Source organism: Jaculus jaculus, chromosome 10 (genome assembly GCF_020740685.1).
Source record: "Jaculus jaculus isolate mJacJac1 chromosome 10, mJacJac1.mat.Y.cur, whole genome shotgun sequence".
NCBI lineage: Eukaryota > Metazoa > Chordata > Mammalia > Rodentia > Dipodidae > Jaculus > Jaculus jaculus.
Window position 1 is genome coordinate 87,696,381 of NC_059111.1, and position 21,740 is coordinate 87,718,120.

The 21,740-nt window shown below is 39.9% G+C and overlaps 1 protein-coding gene across 6 annotated transcripts in view; it reads right to left on the reverse strand.

Annotated features, from left to right (window-relative positions):
• Grm8 (glutamate metabotropic receptor 8) overlaps positions 1-21,740 on the reverse strand; it is an 854,699-nt gene that overhangs the window by 656,082 nt on the left and 176,877 nt on the right. The window lies entirely within an intron of this gene.

The following is a 21,740-nucleotide window of genomic DNA, read 5'->3' on the forward strand; positions in this document are numbered from 1 at the left end:
CAAATAGAACCACACTTCCAGGGCTTGATTGGCAGCCTGAAACCTGGCTGTAGAGTGTGGACTCAGACCTGGGGCCCTTGACCCCAATGATAAAGATGGGAGACCAATAGCTAGAAAACCAGAATCTTGATAATCAGTGTTCAGGTAGCCCACTCTGTGACCTTCATTAAACCATTCATATCTCCGTATCCTGGTTTTCCCCCTTTCTACCCTGCTATAGTTCTCTGCTATGGATCACACTCACTTCAACCAGGAAGAATTCAGTCACTCAGTGAGTACTATTTCAACGTGCAGCACATTAAGCTAGGAGGCTAATTCTTCTAATGGAAAGCTCTGATCTATATTATCACATAAACCCCTCTTGGGACAGGTAACAATCTGAGCAGTGATTAGTTTGACATTAATGTGGAAATGTTTCCTTGGTAATAATAACAATGGCAGATATTTCCTAAGAGTTTACTACATGCTAGGCCATATGCTTTAAAACTTACATGAATTTTCTCTTTTAGTTGCCACAAGAAGATGTGTGAGGTGATATTATTATGCTCAGTGTACAGGTGAGATAGGTGAGTGTTTGGGAAGTCATTTGCCCAATGTTCCCACAGTGATATCACTATTGAGTATGAAGAGTCGGCTCAGGCCCAGAAGCACAGCTCCACCATCTCCAGAGAAACAGAACCAATAGATTCTTGCTTGGAGAAGGTTAATATTTTGTTCTGTTCATATCTTCAACTGATTTGTTGAGACCCCCTATCCACCTACATTATAGAGAACACTGTGTTTTCCTTCAAAGATCAATAATATAAATATCAATCTCATCCAAAACCCTCTGACAAAACATCCAGAACAATGTGACTCTCTGTACAACATGGCCCTTTCAAGTTGATTCACAATTTTAGCAAGCATACCCAGACTCTTCACATAATAAGATCCTCAATAATGCCATTAAAAGCATTATTACAGGGCTAGAGAGATGGCTTAGAGATTAAGGCACTTGCTTGCAAAGCCTGAGGACCCAGGTTTGAAGGGCTGTACAGGGATGATGAGATGGCTGAGCAGTTAAGGTGTTTGCCTGCAAATTTTAAGGACCCATGTTCAATCTCTCTCCAGATCCCACATAAACCAGACACATGAAAGGTTAAGCAGGCAGAAGGTCACACATGCCCCTAGGTGACTCAAGCATCTGGAGTACAATTTTAGTGGCTGAGGTCCTGGCACACCAATTCTCTCTCTCCTCTCTCTGTCTCTCTCACACTCTGTAAAAAATAAAAATAATTTTTAAAAGGGATGGAAAGTTGGTTTAGCAGTTAAGGTACCTGCCTTCAAAGCAAAGGAACTCAAGTTCTATTCCCCAGTACCTGCATAAGCCAGATGCACAAGGCGGCACATGTGTCTGGAATTCATTTGCAATGGCTAGAGGCCCTGAGACACCTATTCTTTCTCCCTATCAGCCTCTTTCTCTCTCTCTTTCTTTTTCGCTCTCATAAACAAAATAAGAGAAAGTAAGGGAGGAGGATACTTATATTGATATTGTATATATGTAATTACAATGATTGTAATGGGGAGGTAATATGATGGAGAATGGAATTTCAAAGGGGAAAGTGTGGGGGTGGGGAGGGAGGGAATTACCATGGGATATATTTTATAATCATGGAAAATGTTAATAAAAATTAAAAAAAATAAAAACAAAAACAAAAATATTTCTAAAGTATTTTTGAAAATATTACATATCAAAACACTACCTTCCCAATGCCTCATTTTGTTTGACAATAGGATCATCCACATAGACATTCAACCCGAAAGTCTGAGACTTGTCCTGACTCTCCTCTCTCTCTCCTCCCTCAGTATTCCCAAGAGCTGGCAATGACCTATTGAATCTATTTCTTCTTTGTCGCCTCCTCTCCGTCCTCACTACCACAGCTTTATTTAAGGCCTTGTCATATGTAGCCTGGACGACTGCAATAACCTACTAACTCATCCTGTTGCCTGCAGATGGATGGAGTCTCTTCACCCATCTTTCAACCAACTGTCAGAAGGACCTTCCTAATCCACAAATCCAGTCATGCTGCCACCCTATTTTAAATCCTTCTATAACCCTATCTCCTTAGTCTGGTGAAAAGTTCCTAGGCAGTTCTGTCCTCATTTATTTTCCAGGCTTGTCTCATGTCATCTGCCCCTAAATCCTAAATTCCATACATCCCACCTTGCAAAAAATTCTTTGCTTCTCTGACAATCAATATCCTCTCTTGGATCTAGATTTCCACAGCTACTGTTTCCCCTCTAACTCAGATGTCAGCCTCAGTTTCCCCAAATCAGCTCAGATATTATTTTTTTTTGAAAGTGTTGACTGCTATTTCTGGGCAAGATAAAATATTTTCATATCTATCCTCCTACAATCTCAATACTGAATATTCCATCCATTGGAAATAACTCCCCCTTCAGACCATAAATTCCAAGAAAAGAGTGCTGTGTTCTGTTCCTTTTAGAACCTGAACCTCTGACAACATAGTTTCTATAGAACTTAGAGAACTTAGTAGAGATATAGACTTATAGAGGATATATATATATATATATTTTTTTTTGTTTCTCCTTCTTAGTAAAAAGTTGTACTTAATATCCAGTAAATGCAGGTCTTAAAAGCATGAATACCACCTAGAAATAACAAATCACTACCATTATTCTTCAGGAAAGGTTACAGTAGCATAATTTTTTCTTTCATGGGTTAAAAAAATAAGTTTCTTAACCTCTAAAGGAAATAAGTAGCCTAGAAAGAAAGAATTAAGAAATGACAGGGATGCATTGGCCTGTCCCTTTAAGACAGTTGTAAATTCTAGGATCTTGGGACACAAAACAGGTTTCTTGCAGAAATCCTGAAAGGAAATAAACTAAAATTTAGTCTTATGTTGCCTCCAGCAACTGAATATTTAAGAGACTTGATCTGTTTGAGCAGACCAGGGGACTTTGGGTACAACCTGCACCATATGTGTTAGTGACTAGGGTTTGAGACCATGAGCCACACTCATCATAGGGAAGGTCAGCTTTACCATTTTCTGTAAGTGCAAGGTGACTGATAATATGGGGACATTTGTTGTAATAAACCTTGCACTCTAGAGGCCAGAAATGTAAAATCATGGCATAACTGTCACAGCTACAGAAAGGAAGAGAAAGTCATTTTTGAGGAGACCTAGAATTGATCTCAACTCAGCCACGCCTGAGGATACAAAATAGCATTCCTCTTCCACAGCTAACTTACTCACCCCTCATGGTCTCTAGTGAGAAATCATTGATAGAAAAGCACACCAAAAAAAAAAAAAAGAGAGAGAGACCACCATTCCAAATAATGTTCTGTAGACCACTGAATATTTTAGGATGCGAATAAAGACAAAAATCTTTAACACTCTGACCAGGGAAACAGTATAAGTTGAAAAAGTGCATGCTGGGAATGTTGAGACTTGACAAACATAAATCCCGTTGATGGATCAGGTCCCTCTGGGATGACAAAAATGAAGGGAGAAAGAAAACAAAAGTGTTCATATTAGACAAAGCAAACTAATTCTCTGCTTTTATAATCGTGAAATCTAAGTACCCAAATTCCAAAGCAACTTGGAGAGTTCCTCAATGGAAAATTTTAGTTCTATGAAGTGCACATTATTTCAGTGCTCTTATGTCCTGCCAATCCCCTTCCTCCATCTATGGGCATCATCTCTTCAGTATCTAACCTGACGCTTCTTCTCCATAAAGCCCTCACAGAATGTCTCTGTTGGATCCAACCACCTCGTTGTCTGCCGTGGCACAGCTAATACCACTATTCAGCAATTATTTTCTCTCTTGGCTCTCTAAGCTTTTTAAGGGTAACAGTCACACGACATCCATCTTTGTGCCCCTTTCCAGTGCCTATCACAGTGTCTTACCCACAGCTGGTATGCAATACAACTTCTTGAGTATGACCAAAGGACACTGGACATTGTGATGGAAATAAAAGAAACCAGGTTCTGTTCTTGTGCACATTGATTCATTAATCAAGTCCTACCTCTAGCTTGATCTTTATAAGCAAGGAAGAGAAAAGCTGAACTCACAAGTTCATGCTGCTGAGATCAAGACCTGAAGCATATGTTGGACCACATGGAGGGCCTGATGCCAAAAGCCAGGGAGAAACCAAAGTTTCTCCAAGGGAAAAAAAAATAAAAAAGAATAAAATACCTCGAGTGAAAACAAGCACTGGAGCTCACTTGATACCAGAAATACTTCTACCAGTGGGTGTTTCGTTAACTGCAACAGGGTATTAGCACAGGGTAGGCAAATGGAATGGAATAAAGAACACAAAGGGACAGAAGGGAAGCCATGCTCCAGGCCTAACCCCTAGCTGTGGGAGGGAAGAAATTTTCACTCAGACTGAATTCCCTTTTTTTTTTTTTTTCATAAGACCAGTTATTTTAATAACTGAAATGAGACTTCTCATATTGTTAGTAGTGGCCAGAGGACCAAGAGTATAAGACTAAGATATTTTCCAGATATGGATAAGGACAACTTTGGCATATGTAGACTCCATAAGAAGTAGAAAAATAAAGAAATTGTGGGGGGGGGGAAATGATCCTCAACTATATTGTGTTAAGTGAAATAAGCTAGTTGCAAAGTCACAAATATTGCAAGATGCCACTTAAATGAGCCATCAAAAGAGTTAGACTCAGAGTATCAAAACAGGGAATGGAGACAGACAGGGACTAGAAGCAGGAGGAAATATGGAGTTATGCATCAACAGGCCTAAAGTTTCGGTCAAACAACATAAATAAGCTCTCGATATGTGGGCCACGTTGTACCTGTAGTAAACAGTAATGAACTGTGCAGCTGAGATGTTGCAGAAGGTAGATGTCATGTTTAGAATTCTTATCACACAAAACAATGAGATAGATAATGAAACATAAAGAGGTTTTAATCTTAAAATAAATAAGTTGTACAATGGAATAACCCCTATTCAATATGCTATCTGTGTTTACATTTTTAACTCAGCTGTCAATAGCAAGGTCTCCTCAAAATGCCTTTCACCTTCAAATTCACAAACTGCACAAGGCTTCCATACTTCCTGAAGGAAAATTCCATGTTTTAAAGATTAAAAAGAAAAAACAAACAAACATTGATTTGGAAATCATAAAAAGAACTAAAATACCTTCCTCAAAAATAAAGGATTCAGCCATGTTTGTAACAGCTCAAGAAAATATCTACCTAGTGCTTTCCTTTGAGCTTGGGCTCCTATGATTGCCATCCAGATAGCTAGTAAGCAGAACTGACCCATGACTGAGAAATTCCATTAGGGAAGCTCTTTGACCACAGTGTTATTGGTGCTATTTCCATGGACTAAATTCAATGAGATGGTGGTGGAGTACAAAGTGTCCACATCCTGCTATACATAACTGCTGGGTAAGGAAAGATAGCCCCATCCATGACCATGATTCCCCTGGGTTAATACCGCTGGTTCTCAACACAGAAGAGCAGAATGCAGAGCCTTTCAAAGTAGAAGCAAATGCCCTGGGAAAGCTTTTTTTTTTTTTTTTTTCCTTATCCTTGAAACTGCTTTCCTTGTCATTTTAGAAAGAGGCCAAAACTATTTTTAACAAATATTATGATTCATGCTTACATTTAGATTCTATTTTATAGGGAAGCTTTGGTCTCTGTAATTTAATTTAACATATGTTGATAAGGTTTTTTATCATGCCCTAGGCATTGATGAGCAAGACCAGGTTGCTCATACCCTTGAGAAGGTCATGGTCAAGGAGGAGAGCAGACCTATCAACAAAACCAGTGTCATAGTGTGTACAGCCAACAACTGTGTGGTTGGTTCTCCTTCCAGGCAGCTTTTCCTCCTTGCTCTAGAAAACTCACATCAACTGGTTTTGAAGAGTGAAGCTACTCTACAGCTTCTGCCGTGTGTTTCAAGTGAGGCCACCCTACTCACCCCTCCCCAGCTCCGATGGTGGGCACAGGACTTGCGCAGAGCCAGGGGAATGCTCTGCAGTCTGCCAAGAGGGTTGAGGGATGGAGCATCAAAGTGGGAGCCATCCTTGAGATTTCCACTGGAAAGGATGGGAGGAAAGCACTTCTACTCCATTAAGGTCGTAATAGTTGGCTGAGTGGTACCCCCCAGAAGATGTGTCCACCTGTGTGGTGGTTTTTGTGTGAAATGCCCACCATAGGCTCCTGTGTTTGAACACGTGATCCCCCAGCTGGTGGCGCTGTTGAGGAAGGTTGTAGAATCTTTAGGAGGTGACGCCTTTCTGAGGGAAGTGGGCCACCGAGGGCAGACCTCGAGTTTTCTTGTAGCCTCCTCCCTCTTTCTCCTTGCCCTCTGCTTCCTCCCTGTCGATGTGACGATTTCATTTGCTGGTGCTTGTCCCGGCCATTTACCTTACCATGACAGACTCCACCCCTCTGGAACTGTAAGCCAAAGTCGATTCTTGAAGAAGTAACTGATACAGAAATCTTGGAACTTCATAAAGTGCCCTTATTTTAAATAAAGGTGCCTGGTGATATAATTCAGGACAGTAACTCGAGATGAGATCATTCTGAATGGCAGAAAGCTCTAAATCCAGTAACATGTGTTGTCCTTCTAAGAGACAGCAAAGGGGAAAACACAAATACAGAAGGAAAATGATGCTGTAACAATAGAGACAGAGGTTGGAGTGAGGCAGACAGCTGTAAGCCAAGAACTGCTGGCAGCCACCAAAAACTAGGACAGGGGCAGGGAACACACGCCACATCAGCGTCTCACAAGGATCCAGCACTGCCAACACCTTGATTTCAGACTTCTGGCTCCACACTGTGGTTAAATAAATCTGTCTGAAACCACCCAGGGTAGGCTAACTTGTTAAGGTGACATTGGGAAATGGATAAAGTTGTTAAATGGTAATATGCAAGACTAAAGCTGCTAGTGGCCCTTCTTCTGGTCACACGAAGGAGTGCAGCACTCAACAGCAGACCCAAGCTGTAGTGAGACATCTGTGAGCCCTAGGAACCCTTTCATCTGGAGCTGTGACGCAATCTAAGCCCCCCCCCCCCACCTCGAAGTCAGACTGGCCCCTAGACTTCTTTCAGTTTCCGAACCCTAAGATTCCTCATTGTGGAGGGAAGCCTTGACTGAGCAGTGCACAAGGGGCTGCAGCAAAGGCAACCAGAACTACTTCAGACAATCCAGGATGCTGCGCTGCAGGGAAGTATCACTTACGCTAGGTCATAAGGGATGAATACCAGCGCAGATAAACACTGTCTACACAGCATTTCCAGCAGGGGGAGAATGTCCATCAGGCACACTAACAAGATGCTTGAAGTCCAGATGTACTGCGAGAACACATGGGTGAGCGGAGGAGAGAGGAAAAGCAAGAAATGATGCTGTGTGCAAAAGCACTGTCCCTTTAGCCTAGTGCAGCTCAACAAAGGGAGGATGAGCATGCGAGGGAGTTTCTAAACTAGGTTTAATTGAGGCAGGAAGATCCATCATAGCTACAGGCAGCACCATTCCACGGGACAGGATCCTGGACTGAAGAAAAAGGGAGAACGTAAGCTTAGGCACCGGCATTCATTGTCATCTGCTTTTGTTTTCCTTGACTGCACCCTGAATGTGATGAACTGCCTCACACTCCTGTGGACCTGAGAGTACCCGTGTATGAGGCAACATAAACCTTTCCTCCCCTAAGTTGTTCTTGTGAGGCATTTTGTCACAGCAAGGAAAGAAGCAACCAATACAAAGACAGAAAGAGAGAGTCTTCTGAGGGTCTGCATCTCCAACTGTGGGTTTTGGGTGAGTTAAGCGAGCAGATAGCTCACACGTAGTAGGATACAGTCCAAGTTTCATAAATCAAACATAGCTAGGCCAAATGATAATTTCCCACTCTTTGAATGAACGGCATGCTAAGCCTAATTTCTAGAGGCAAAAGTGTTAAATAATCCATTCCGATGACCTTTGACTGTGTGGACCTAGGAGTGATTCTAGAATCACCATTCTATTATGAGAGCACAAAAATGTCCAGAAAACTGCATAATGATTAATGAGCTTTAAAATGAAGTAGCAACACAAGAGAGTGGGGGGGGGAGCAACACGAAATATGAGTTAAGGGGAAAATGTTTAGCACTATTAAGAATATGCTAAATTCTAAGTCCTCCTACCACATAGAAAAATAGCAATAAAGATGTCTAAATAGATTTTTTTTAAAAACAATAGCAACAACATGAGTAGGAGGGCATTTACCTTTTGAGCTCTTCTTCACAAAAGCACAAGTTACAGTGAAATTTTTCCAGAGAATTTCGATATCCCAACCCTGAGTCATCCATTCAGGAAAGCCACCTTGCCACCTAGACACACCCTTCCCAATCTAAGGGCTACAGGACACATCTTGATGTTAACCAAGAAGCCTACCAGAGTTTTGTTCCAGAAGCATGTATCCTTCCTAGTATCAAATGACATCAGACTTCCAGGTCTATGATCTTGTCACTATGTGTGCCAATACAAACCTATTCTTTCCCTTCTGCCCACTCTGACCTAAGCCAATCCCAGTCCTTGCCTGAAGATCTACAGTAAATCTCCAACTCAACATCTTTCCACTGACCGCTGTACAACTTCTCTACATTATCTTAAAGCCTCAATAATAGACCGTGGCATTCTCTAATCCCATCCAAGTCTTCCCGTTGCATGAGAATGACACACACACTTCCTTCCATGGTCCACCAAGTTGTAACCAATCAAGCCCTTGTCTACTCATCTCATGCATTGCCACCCTTGCTGCACTCTAGCCACTAGGATATCCTGACTATTTCTCAAATAAACCATGAACACACGTTTGTTTCTCTTTTTGACTTAAAAAAAAAAAAAAAAAGGTCTGTGATAATTGTTTTGTCTTCTAAGACCCGAGAGGCTGGAAGCCAGTTCTGTGAATTCTTAGCACCTGGCACAAGTGTAGAACTTCTTGTAAGCATCGAGCATAGACTGAGTGAGTGTTGAATAACCAGGCTCCTCAAGCCAAGACCTGGAGCATGACTGTAAACATGAGAATTATCAGAAGCTCTGGACCTTTTCCAGCCATTTGAACCAGAACTCACAGTACACATTTATGTGCCTGCAAACTCAAAGCCAGTTAAAAGAGGATTAATACACTCAGTACATGAACCAACTTCTTGACTTTTGCATCCAACCATACTTTTCAGACGTAGCAGAGCTCTGGTGCTTAACTTAGTGTTTTGTTTTCTTTTTTCTCTTTTCCAACAGAACTATAGATCCTCCATCTGGTACTGGTTCTCACAGTCAAGTGTAGCAATCTGGGCATTGAACTTACTGTCATCTATTTAAGATCATGTTCCTGTTTCCCAACTTAAACCTTGCTGTGAACCTTGGTTTCCTGGCTCTCCTTCCCTCCTGTGTACTTCCTTTGAAAACACAGATAGCATGACCCCCCCCTCCTTCCATGTCTCTCAAGTGCTGTTGAGCAGGATACAGTGTGGAATTCAGGGTCAGGGCCCCACTTCTGTCTGCCTTGGAATTCTTTCCTACAGACGGCAGGCCTGTCTCACCTACCTTTCCCCAAGCCACCTGATTCATGATGCCGTGCCTCTCAAACCCATTCATCTGCTATGTATCTATTTCTTGATTCATTCAATAAGTATCTAGAGAATTTCTAGGTCTTACAACTACACAAAGATAAATAAAATATACTCTCCACTTCTGAAAGAAAGGATTAAAACAGACAGTGGTAAGAAACCTGCAGGGTATCATTTAAAAAATGCAACATGCCCCACTTCTACTCTGCATGGTCTGGACAGAACTCCTTCCCTCAGGACCATGAGTTCTGATTTCCCAAAACAATAACAACTGGAATGTCCCCTTTATTTGACTCCCCCTGAAAATCAGCTAAACACGCAGTAAACTACACTGTCAGACCCAAAAAGGTAATTCTATTGCAAATTCCCTTTAGTCATTCTAGCAAACATTTACTTCTCCCTGCTACCTTTCTCTATGACATGGTGATGTTTCTCTATGACATGGTGATGGCCACAGATTTCTGAGACCTTCACATTCTCTTGATTACCATATTATTTCTTCTGAATATAGTTTTTTTTTAAAAAAATTATTTTATTTATTTATTTGAGAGTGACAGACACAGAGAGAAAGACAGATAGAGGGAGAGAGAGAGAATGGGCGCGCCAGGGCTTCCAGCTTCTGCAAACGAACTCCAGACGCGTGCGCCCCCTTGTGCATCTGGCTAACGTGGGACTTGGGGAACCGAGCCTCGAACCGGGGTCCTTAGGCTTCACAGGCAAGTGCTTAACCGCTAAGCCATCTCTCCAGCCCTGAATATAGTTATTTTATATCTAAGTTGAGATGAGTTTTCATTTGACAGAATAACAGCAAAAGGCACTTAATCTAGCTGGGAAAAGGATACGATGAAAATTAACAAAACCTTCCTGAAATAACTAAAACTGGAACTGCAAGGGTACATTAAGCAGGCCAGTCTGATAGCTGGAAAGGATTCCAGGCTGAGAGACATCAAGCAGGAATCTGTACCACGCTGCAGTAGGCTCCGGTCATCACCAGGACTATGGTGTCTAATCGACAATCTCATGCCTGAATGGAATTTTGCAACTTCCCTGCAATTGATAGTTCTCCCAAATTTCTGCACCTAGTGAGCTGCCTATCTCCTTGATGGGTCCATGCCTAATCTTCTGGAAATTCCTATGCCCACACCAATGTGTGCACACAAGCGCTGTCTCTTTGAGACCTGCACTCTTCTCCACAGCAAGACATGCACATTTGAAATTTCATCATCTTCAGAACACCTGAGGAGCCCAGCTATACATATGACAGATTTAGACTACCCCCCACTCTTCCTCCCTCTCTCTCAACTTTTTTCATGAACTGTCAGTCTAGGGAATCCCACTAAATTCCCACGTCCAAGAAGAACATAGGGTTACAGGGGCTTGACTAGGAACCCCACTAGGTCAGTCTCAGTAGTACCATGTTTCTGTTTTTATAAATAAGATCCTTTTTTAAAATTTTTATTTATTTAAGAGAGCTAAAGAGGGAGAGAAAGATAACAAGTATTCCAGGGCCTCCAGCCACTGCAAACAAACTCTAGACACATGTGCCGCCTTGTGCATCTGGCTTATGTGGGTCCTGAGGAATCAAGCCTGGGTCCCTTGACTTTGCAGGCAAGTGCCTTAACTACTAAGTCATCTCCCAGACCCAGCACCACATTTCTGCCACCTAGAACAAGGCTTTAACACAGAAAAGTGGCATGAATATTTGTTGAGGGGAATGTCTCATCAGATTTTATAAATAGGTCCATCTAACATACGTTTTCCTTTGCCAATAACATCAAGCAGAATTTTAAAGGAGAAAACAGTGATTGCCCTCCATGATACAAAAGACTGGTAATGCACTCTGAGCAACCCTCTTTCCCTTAATAGCCCATTATATGCATGCCAACCATGATGCATGGTGCAAATGTGACTCCAGAGTCACATGGCTGTGCATACCACCGCCTTGGAAGTGGGTGTGAGCTGCTATCAAAGACAGTACTTTTTTCCCCCTCACTGCTTCAACTGCCAGAAGATATGTTTAAATCATTACTTGAAATTCCTTTCCTGACCAGAACTCTTCCCAGAGCTGTTAACAAGAAACAAAACATGCTGGCTTGAGGTTCACTCTCTCTCGTTCCCCCACCTTTTCCCTGTGTGGGGCCCCCAGGGAATCATGAAATGGCTTTGGTTGGGTAGCAGTGAAAGAAGCAAAGGAAGGAGCCCATGATCTGCCAAACATGCAGAGGTTAGAGAATAAAGTCCATACAATACAGTTTCGCCAAGGGACATAACCCTTGAAATAATTGGCACCTATTCCAATCAACTATTCATCTTATGGCCTCCTGGTTTTATTATTTTTGAGCCATTTATTTTCAAGGAAACTATAATTGTTGCTTAGTTGAGAAGTTAGGAAGTAAACTGGGAATACACACTTCTAATTCTCAGGCCAACTCTTTTAAGGCCTATAAAAAATGACATAAACAGAGTCTGATGTTGCTTCGTTTCTGCAGGAGGGTGTTTTTATACTATGTGCTTCTATCAACACTTGTAAAGGACAGATTGCACCTTAAAGTGCTTGTCTACTGCTGGAGTTTCCAAACAGAATGCAGTTAACAAGGAAATGTCTTTGGAAAGGAAATTACAAGATGTGATTTCTATGGGGCTCTGCATAAGGGGAAACATATTTCATGTCGTAGTTTGGTCATTTGATGTTAAGGAGTGCAGGAACCACCTGGCAAGGACAAGGAGAAAGCAGGTATCTCACCTGACTGCAAAGGCTGCTCCCTCAGGGGGAAAGCAGGTGGCCAGAAGGCCATCCATTGTACTAGTACAATATGGGCTCAGTACAAACAAAACTCCACCATTCAGAGCTCACTCCAGTAACAATACTTGGTGCCATGCCCACCTCCCCAAAACAAACTCTTAGCATATTTGAATGTGACCTGATTTGAAAAAGGGCTATTGTAGATTTAATTAAGTTAAGATGAAGTCATATTAGAGTAAGATAAGTCCCTAATTCAATACTGCTGGTATCTTCATAAACAGAGAGAAATATGGACACAGAGATAAACAGAGAGAGAGAGAGAACATCATGTGAAGATAAAGGCAAGGGTCTCAGGGTTACTTCTGCACTCCAAGCAATGACAAAGATTCAAAAAAAAATGGAAAGAGCCTACCCTGCCAACACCTTGATCTAGAATGATATATTATGTTTATGGTGCTTAAATGCACCAGGCTTGTGGTATTTTTTTTTTATTAGCCCTAGCACAGTAATGCAGCTGGCAACAGGAGTTAGGTAGCAAGACAAAGAAAATCTCAAGCAGAGATGATACTTTTGATATGATCAGACTCTGGCCCTCTCTAAGGCACTTATATAGGAATCTCTGAGAGAATAAAACTATTCCCACATGGTGAACTACTTCATCATATGGAACTCATGTCTGTTCACTCACAGTTCCCTCTCTAAACAAGTTACACAGAATGAGCACCCTAACATATACCAGAGGCCAGGATGAAGTCAGGATTCAGCTGAAAGCTGTCTCGCATAATCAGTTGAGCAGATCTTCCACCCAGGTGAAAGTTAACTAGAAATTTTATTACTGACCAAACCTAGGAGACCAGAGCCTGGGAACGGACCCATCAGCTCAAGAGTACAACATTATGAGTTAACAATAACTAACTGGGGCCTGGTGCTTACCTCAGCTCAAAGGGTCTGTGGTAGTTTGAAGATAATGTGCTTATGGTTAAACACCATACATACTCAATTGCCAGGTAGTAAAGCGTGTGGGAAGTGGAGCCTTGCTGGAGGAGGTGTGTCACTAGGAGTGGACCTTGCAGTTTATCAGTCCAGCCTTTCTTGGGGTTCAGCTAGTTTACTTGGGCTGTTCCTTTCCCCTGCTGTCTTGCTTAGCTATACTTCCCCTGCCATGATATAACTTCTCCGTTCAGCTGAACTTAACCCTTTATTCCCATCAGCTATGTTTAGTTAGGTGTTTATGTCCCAGGAATGAGAAACTAAATGAAAACAGGAGCCGTGCCTGGCCAAATAATCTCAAACCTTGGAATGTATGGGTTGAAGCTAAGTAAAATCATGCTCAGAAAGTGAGCAAGATTGAAAGTGCTGCCACGGGCATGGATGATCACGATTTGCATGTCAGAAGAAGTCAGGCATTGATGGTCTAGACAAGGGTACTTGGAGTAATCATTCACCAATGAACAAATAGAAATTGTCAGACACTATTTGCATCTTACACATTATTAGACATTTGCTACATTACAAAGTTGGCATAATCTACATGCCATTTTTGTATAGTGTTTTGTTCCCAGAATCTGTTGTCTGTTGAAGTTATCTGGATTAATTCACATCACACTGTGCACTCCCTTTAACCTTGGGACCTACCAACTTGGGATCTGCCACCATGGAGTCAGTGGTCACATGCATCTGTATTTTTTCTGTTCATGTATCTACAATCTTGAGCATGCAATGATAGTGACCTGCTGGAAGACAAGAACCATGATTCATCTCTCTAGCCTCAAAGCTGACACAAATATAGCCTGATACATGGTGGGCACACTATAGATGCTGGCTGAATTAGTTAATATTTGGAAGATTCAAACTGAAAGACCAGCAAGTAAATTTGGTGAGAAATGCTGACAGTACTTAATTAATTAATATATTTAACTATATGTCAGCACTATACCCTAGGTGGTATACCTGTCACGTAGTAAAATATAGCATTATTTTATTTCACATAGTATTATTCCACACTAGGAATACTACCTTCTTCTCATTGAACAAACTGAATATAGTCTTAGGAAAGTAGGATCACTACTAAGCCACCCATTAGTAAGTACAGGCTTCGAATATAATACACACTGAGCCCAACACGGTGGCACATGCCTGTAATGGTGAGTCTGAGTCAGCAAGAAGCTTTTGGTTATCTCCCAGTGCTCTTGAACTGACAGAAGAAGGCCAGGTTGAGCCCATACACTATAGGCTTTAGTATTTTCCAGCAAAGGAAAAGGTGACCTAATGTTAAGAATCTCCTGTAGGTTCTGTTATAGCTTGCACATTATCAAATAAAATGCATAAGTGATCATTGGAGCCATCTTTGCCTTTCATTGCCCAAATTCTGGGCAAGCCTAATTTCTAGGTACACATGGCCAATAGAGCCATGAATCTGGTGACAATGGTCATTCAATAAAAATTCATAAAATACATGTCACGTGCCAGGCACTCTGTTGGGCACTGGATAGTCTCTCCACTGAGTAAAGCATATGTTGTGGAAGTAACACACAGATAAGCCAGCATATGATCACAGCAGCGTGTGGGTACCGTGAGATAAAGCACAGGGGTGTGTGGGAGCACATTAGCGAGGATAAGGCAATATACCAACAACTTGTGCTAAACTCTCAGCCCTTTAAAGGGACAACAGATTTGACATGAGAAAAGATAACTATCAGGTGATATGATCAATAACACTGAACAGCTGAGGGTAACAAAAGTAAGACTAGGGGTAGAAGACCCATAAAAGGAAAGGATGGGGAAGGTGGTCCTTCTCCCATGGTTAAGTGTGAAGATAATTATCAAACCAAGCAAAGCCCTCTTTACCAGCTTAAATCTTATACACCAGACAATTGCGCCCACCAAACTTATGATAACATGCAGCTTTGTTAGGCATTGGGGAAAGAAGTCTGTCTTATCTCCATTCCTCTCACGAACAAAACCTGGCATTAAATAGCATATTAGAGTTTACTTTTAAATTTGTAAGGATGAACTGGGGAGATAGCTCAGTGACTAAAGGTGCTTGCTTATAAAGCCTGCTGACCCAGGTCCAATTCCCCAGCAACCCCATAAAGCCGAATGCAAAGTGGCTCGTGGATCTATGATCCCAATGTTCCTATGACAATGGGAGGCTAATCTAAGAAAATCTGAAGCTCACAGGCCAACTAGTCAGACCTTAGTTCATTTGTAGTCTGGCAGTTCATTTGCAGAGGCAAATACCTCAGCACAAATACCTCAAAGCTGTCCTCTGATCTCCACATGCACATCATGGCACATGCACCTCCCCTCCCCACTACACATACAAATAAACAATTTTTAAATCATGAGCATTATGCCTTTTTCTGGTTGCTTAGTAGGGTGATCATTCCTCAAGATCATTAACAAATTCTTACAATGAAAGAGAAGAGATTCTGAAAAGGTCTTTTGACTCCAAGATGGATTCCACTGCATCAAACTGCCATTGTTTACTAAAAACCTAACTCAAGCATTTCAATTATAGGTTTTAAAGCATTTCTGTGCATGGTGCTTTCTTGTTCCCATGAACAGCTGCTGTTGATACTTGGCAGTGACTAAGCCCTAAATATTAGGAAAGGCCAGAGTGAGGAACAGCTTTGAAATGATACTCTATTTGATCAGGTTCTGTGGTAATTGTTAAAATAACATACACTTTCTTTGCATCCCTCCAAAGCTTCTGCTATATTGCTACACCTGCAGTTTCAATTTGCAATTTTCTCAGCCCTCCTTTGAAGTTATTCTTCCCAATTACCTGGTGTTAATATTAATTAAATATGATTTGCAACTTGAAATGTGGTGTTATCAATGGAACTCAGCTGTAGGAATATAAAGTAAAATTTTTCAATTGAATTAAAATGTATCCTTTCATTCATAGTATTTTAGAACATTAATACTTTTGTCAAATTGATTTTTGCCTGCTGGAAGTCATTTTTCTAAAGCAATGAGCATCTGAGGGGAAAAGCTGTTCTTTATGTATTCTCTTCTATCTGTCATTGAAAATACTTTGTTTTAATCTTCAAGTGAATCCATTTCACTTAATAGAAACGTGGTTCTTGTTTATAACCCAAGGGGGAAAATTCTTTGTTTTAAAACAATGCTAGGTTTAAAAAAAATATATGAGCAGTGGGTACTTCTCAATTGTATACTAGGAATAAAATTTCCCTTTATTGCTTGATATTCACCAAAATAAATCACACACAAAATTTTTGGCAAGTGTCAGTCAATATACAAAAAAATGAATTATGTTGATGTCTCATGCTAACATTTCAAATAAATTGCCAAGACAACCATCTCTATGGCCACTTCCAACACTGAGATTTTAATGCATGTCAGACAATAGTCAAAAACTCACAGCATTCGCAAAGCAGAAGTAAAAGGCTGCAGACAGTAAAGGATTTGACAGATTCAGGTCTATTCTACCCTTGTAATGTATGTGATGATGACTTGAAGGCCTGTCATCTTCAACAAGTCGTTCATAAACATGATGACTGATTAAAGGAGGTGTGTTGCCATACTATGCAAATCCACAATGAAAAGATATCTTGCTTTCAAAAATTCCTTTTATCTTCAAAGATAAAGCTTTAGCTTCCTTGCCCCTTATAATAATAGTGGTAGCATTAACATTTATTATCCTGTCTTCTTTTTAAAATAGTTTAATAAGCTGAGTCAAAGAAATGAAAGAACCTGTCTAAAGACTCAAGGAAGTCATTTACTGAGTCAGAAGCTACAAGCCCTGCAGCTTATGATGGAAAAACACGAGCAAATATCCCCAACCTCTTTATTACAATATCAATGAAACATTATATTGAATAATTAAAACAAGACAAATAAAGGACTGTGGTCGTAATCATGAAGGGCGTGTAATGTGGGTGATGAATAAGTCTCAACCAGCAGCAACAGAACTATTCCCTTCCCTCAAGCAAAAAGAGACCAAAGAGGGAAATAAAAATAAATTAGGCCAGAAGAGACTCTGTGAATGTTCATAATTTTCTAGGTGTTATAAAAAAAAAAAAAAGGAAAAGGTTTGGGGACCGTGCAAAGCAAGGCAGTTGAACAGCCAATACATTTATATTTGCAGCACCCATGGTAGTCTAATCACTGTAAGCACTTGACAGCCTGGGAGCCTTGGAAAACCAGACATTGGGATCCTACCACCTCCTCTAAATCTGGAACTCTGGATTACCTATCAGGCCACACCATCCACCTAAGTAATCAAGATTGGAAGAGTAGAACTAAGCACCATTCCAAAGAAGCTTCTGAAGTATTTGCATTATAGGCTTATCTATTGGCTATATTCTGCCTACTGAGCAGACTTTGTATCCTTATTGCTAATATCTTATCCTCCTGAGCCACATCCCATTTCTGTCTCTGGAAGTTATCTACCCCCTAAGTACTTCACAGACACACCCTGTGATGAGTCAAGCCTTTTTCCCACAAAGACGCATTGAGCTCCTCACCTCAGCATCTCAGAATGTGACCATTTAGAAACAGAGGCAATGCAGAGGTAACTAGTTACAACAAAGCACAAAGGTGTACCTTTAACAAAACATGGATGCATCCTTTAAGGAAGAGAAGACACAAACACAATCAGGTACATGATAGAGAAAGAGAGTGTCCATAGGCCAAGGAAGACCACGGACTTCTGGGCGTGGGGGAGGGGGACAAAAAAAAAAAAAACAGAAGCTCCAAGGCAAGGAAAATTCTCCCATATAGATTTGGGAAGCAGTATGACCCTGCAGATCTCTGTACATCAGAGATGAAGGGAATGTATATTGTTTTAAGTCAACCTGATTGCGATACTTTGTAATCATGGCCTTGAGAAATATCGATGCGCCTCTCAAACACATTTCTGGTTTCTCTAGTAATACACAAGACACTTATAACTATGTTCCCTAGAAAAAAATTCATGGCCTTTCATGAACACCTACTCATAATCCTTGAACTATCACTAAAAATATTTCATCCCATCAACTCCATACCGAAAACCTTCTTCAGAGGTGGCTGAGTCCTCCCAGGACCCACAACCCAGCAAGAAAACAGAGCAAACACTGCCCTAGTGTCTGCTTCCCACTACTGTACAGAGGCTATATTCCCAGGTGGCTTCTGGCCAACAGTCTTTCCTCAGTCTCCTTTACTTCTCATTCTACTATTCTGCCTCAGCCACCACAGTTTCTTCCTCAACTATTAGTTTTGTGAAAATTATATTCAGAGCTCCATCTCAATTTCAGCTCAGCCACACCTCTGTTCCTTACTATTCTTCTCCACAAATATCTGTCCTGACACCTGAAGCCCTGTATTTAAGCAAACATGCTCTCACTCAAAATGAGCCTTTCCACCATTCTGTGCATGGCACTTTGCCTTCTCTGAGTTTGGAATCTTATGACCAATTTTAATTTCTTTCTTCAAAGCTCTACATGGAATCAGCTACTACATTGTATACACGATGCTCAGAAATGCCTCTCATCTGCCTCCCTTCCCATTTCTATTACCACAGCCTATATCAAACCAAAACTGGTACTGCAATGTCCCCTTAACTGCTCGCTTCATCTTCTACTTCATTACAATCTTAAGTACATATCCTGATAGATTCCTTCAGCCCCCAGATGTTGCCTCCATTTTCTGGAAAATTAGAGATAAAATAAATGCTTGGTGAATTAAAATATCCAATTATATGTCAATGTCTAGCCTTTCAATTTTGTTTCCCATACTATGTAGTATATCCCAGTCAAACTGTGCTATGTGCAAAACCAAATGATAGATGGGGTTTTGTTTGTGTGTTTATTTGCTTGCTTGTTTTGCTTCTCCGGAATAGGAGATAGTCAAGATGTACCTGACACTATTACAGCTAGAGTATCAAGTGTTTATTTTATCACATGTTTCCCATCTCCCTTTCACAGGATATTGCCTAGAAAAGAGCCATCAGCAACATCTGTTGCTGACTCCCATTCACTCATAAACTCCATTCTTGCAAAAACATTTCCCCATGTCTCAGATTTTGTTGAAATGAAACATGTTCTAATCAAACAGTACAAGAAATTTATCACTAATTGAGTGTTCATGTCACTATCATTCCATTATGATCCACCTAAATTAGCCAAAGATAAAACATAGGATGTCTCAATTTACAATGAAATTTCTTAGTGTTCAATGTGGCTACAGAGAGAAATTCAGAAGAGTATATGAACATTTTTATTTAAGAACATTAGGGGAATATATAATATTATATAGGAAAATTTCCCAAAATTGAATTTATATATCTCACTTTAGATGCTAATATTTCTAAATATATACTATTATGTGGTGATAAAGATGTCACCCATGTTGTAGTAAGAGCAGCAAATGCTACAGAACTAATGAATTTTCATTAAAGTCATCAGATAAATTCAGAACGGGTTAAGTTGCTAACATTTGCCATTCCCATTAATATCACTGTCATGTAAAAGGTTTAATTTTCAGCTATTTTTGCCCTAGATAAAAATCTTTGTCATTAAAATGAGGGATGATTCTGATATTTAATATATTCCATGGCATATTCTAGTGTCATACTAATTTGGCCTTTTCAGTATTCTGCATATTAATTGACAATCCATCCCTCCTCTATTCCCCCAGATAAGTGAACAATGAAACAGAATGGACAGCCAATCAAGTCACAGAACACTGAAAGAAGGAGCAACATGGAAAAGAAACCATGTGGCTCTAACCAGGTACATATACAAGGCACTAAATTATCTCCTCCCATACTAGTAACTAGGATAGAAACAGGAATTTGTGACAGTATTACAAAAATACAACATTGTCTAAGAAGTGAAAAAATAGGTACCTCTTATTTTAGTCAAAAGAATAAAATTCTACTCTATGATACTCTCACTTAACTCTTTAGAACAATTTATTGCAATTGTGTATCATTAGTGAATGTTTCATAATAATCTGTTTCAGACACACAAAATGTGTCCAGGCATTGAGATACATTCAAAATCGCTGCAGAAAACCTTTTCAATATATACTCTATTAGTTTCCTACTCGTGTTGAGTTATCACTCTGGTAAGAACTGACATCAGCTGTTTAAATAATGTATTAGCCCTGCTTCCAGAAGCTATTGTTTTCATCTGAGTGGGCATTTCTTTTAAGGGTAAACTTGGGATTCTTATCTAATAAAATAATGCAGTGTAACATCCAATGTAAGGTTTTGAATCACTTTTATAGCAATCATGGTATAACTCAAAATTCCAAAGAGCAAAGATTATGGCATCATGGACACAGTCATTGTCAACAGCTAGCTAGTTAAATCAGCCTAATCTGTTTAAAAGACTAGACTCTCTCTAAAGTTCTTGCATCAATACAGCCATACAGCAAAAATGTTAAATATGGAAAATATTATATATAATATGGTCCCTGTCCTATTATGTCCAGGCTCCAAGCATCTATAACTCTGTCAAGTGAAAACCTTATTTAAATAACTTCAGACTTTTCTGTTCTTTGCAATTAAGGTTAAATCCAAACCATTCCCATGATCTTTTCCTTAAATGAACTTTCCAAGGGAGACAATAAATGGATCAAACAAATTTTCCTCCTTTAAATTCAAAATTATTTAAAAATAGTCAATGGATACTTTCACCTTACCAAAATATATTTTATTACTCATATAGGCCAATTCATTAATTTTCATAAATAAATAAAAATTTAATATTGATATTTGTATTTGTGTAAAAATTAATATTTAACAAAAGCTATTAATACTTGAGATTATTAACATCTCCTTTCATGCAAAAACATAACTTTTGACTAAATGGCAATAAGATTTGTATTCTATGTTGTTTTCTATTGTCACCTTGTTTTGTTTTTCCCAAGCAGTAGAATAGATTTACACCTCATGGGTAAACATTCATGTTGGTGAAATGTCTACCGAAATTTGAATAAGCTCTGTGGAGAAAGCCCAGGATAAAACTCGTCATCACATTGCCCTAACAAAGTTTTCACATTTTCCCTCATCCCTCTATAAGCTTCAGAGCTTTAGGAAAGAGTAAAAAAGCAAAAAAGTTAAATGTGACATTGAAAATATTACTTAGCTATAACCTTAGGGGATACTCCAATATTGCTATAAGATGATTACTGGTGTTAATCTCCCTAGTATTAGATGTTAAATTTCACTGTTTTATTTTTAATTTATTGACTAAATAATATAAACTTGCATCTAGAACAATCAAATAGTATGCCATTTATTCAAATTTACAGTGGCTCTAATGTCTCAGCAAACTCTCTCATCAAAAGAGACAACTCCAAAAAATCATACATATTCACCTAAGTCAGGCACTCTATTTTCTAAATTAGCACCGAAGTGTCACCTTGTAGACCCAGACAATAAAGTTTGTGTATAATATGCCCA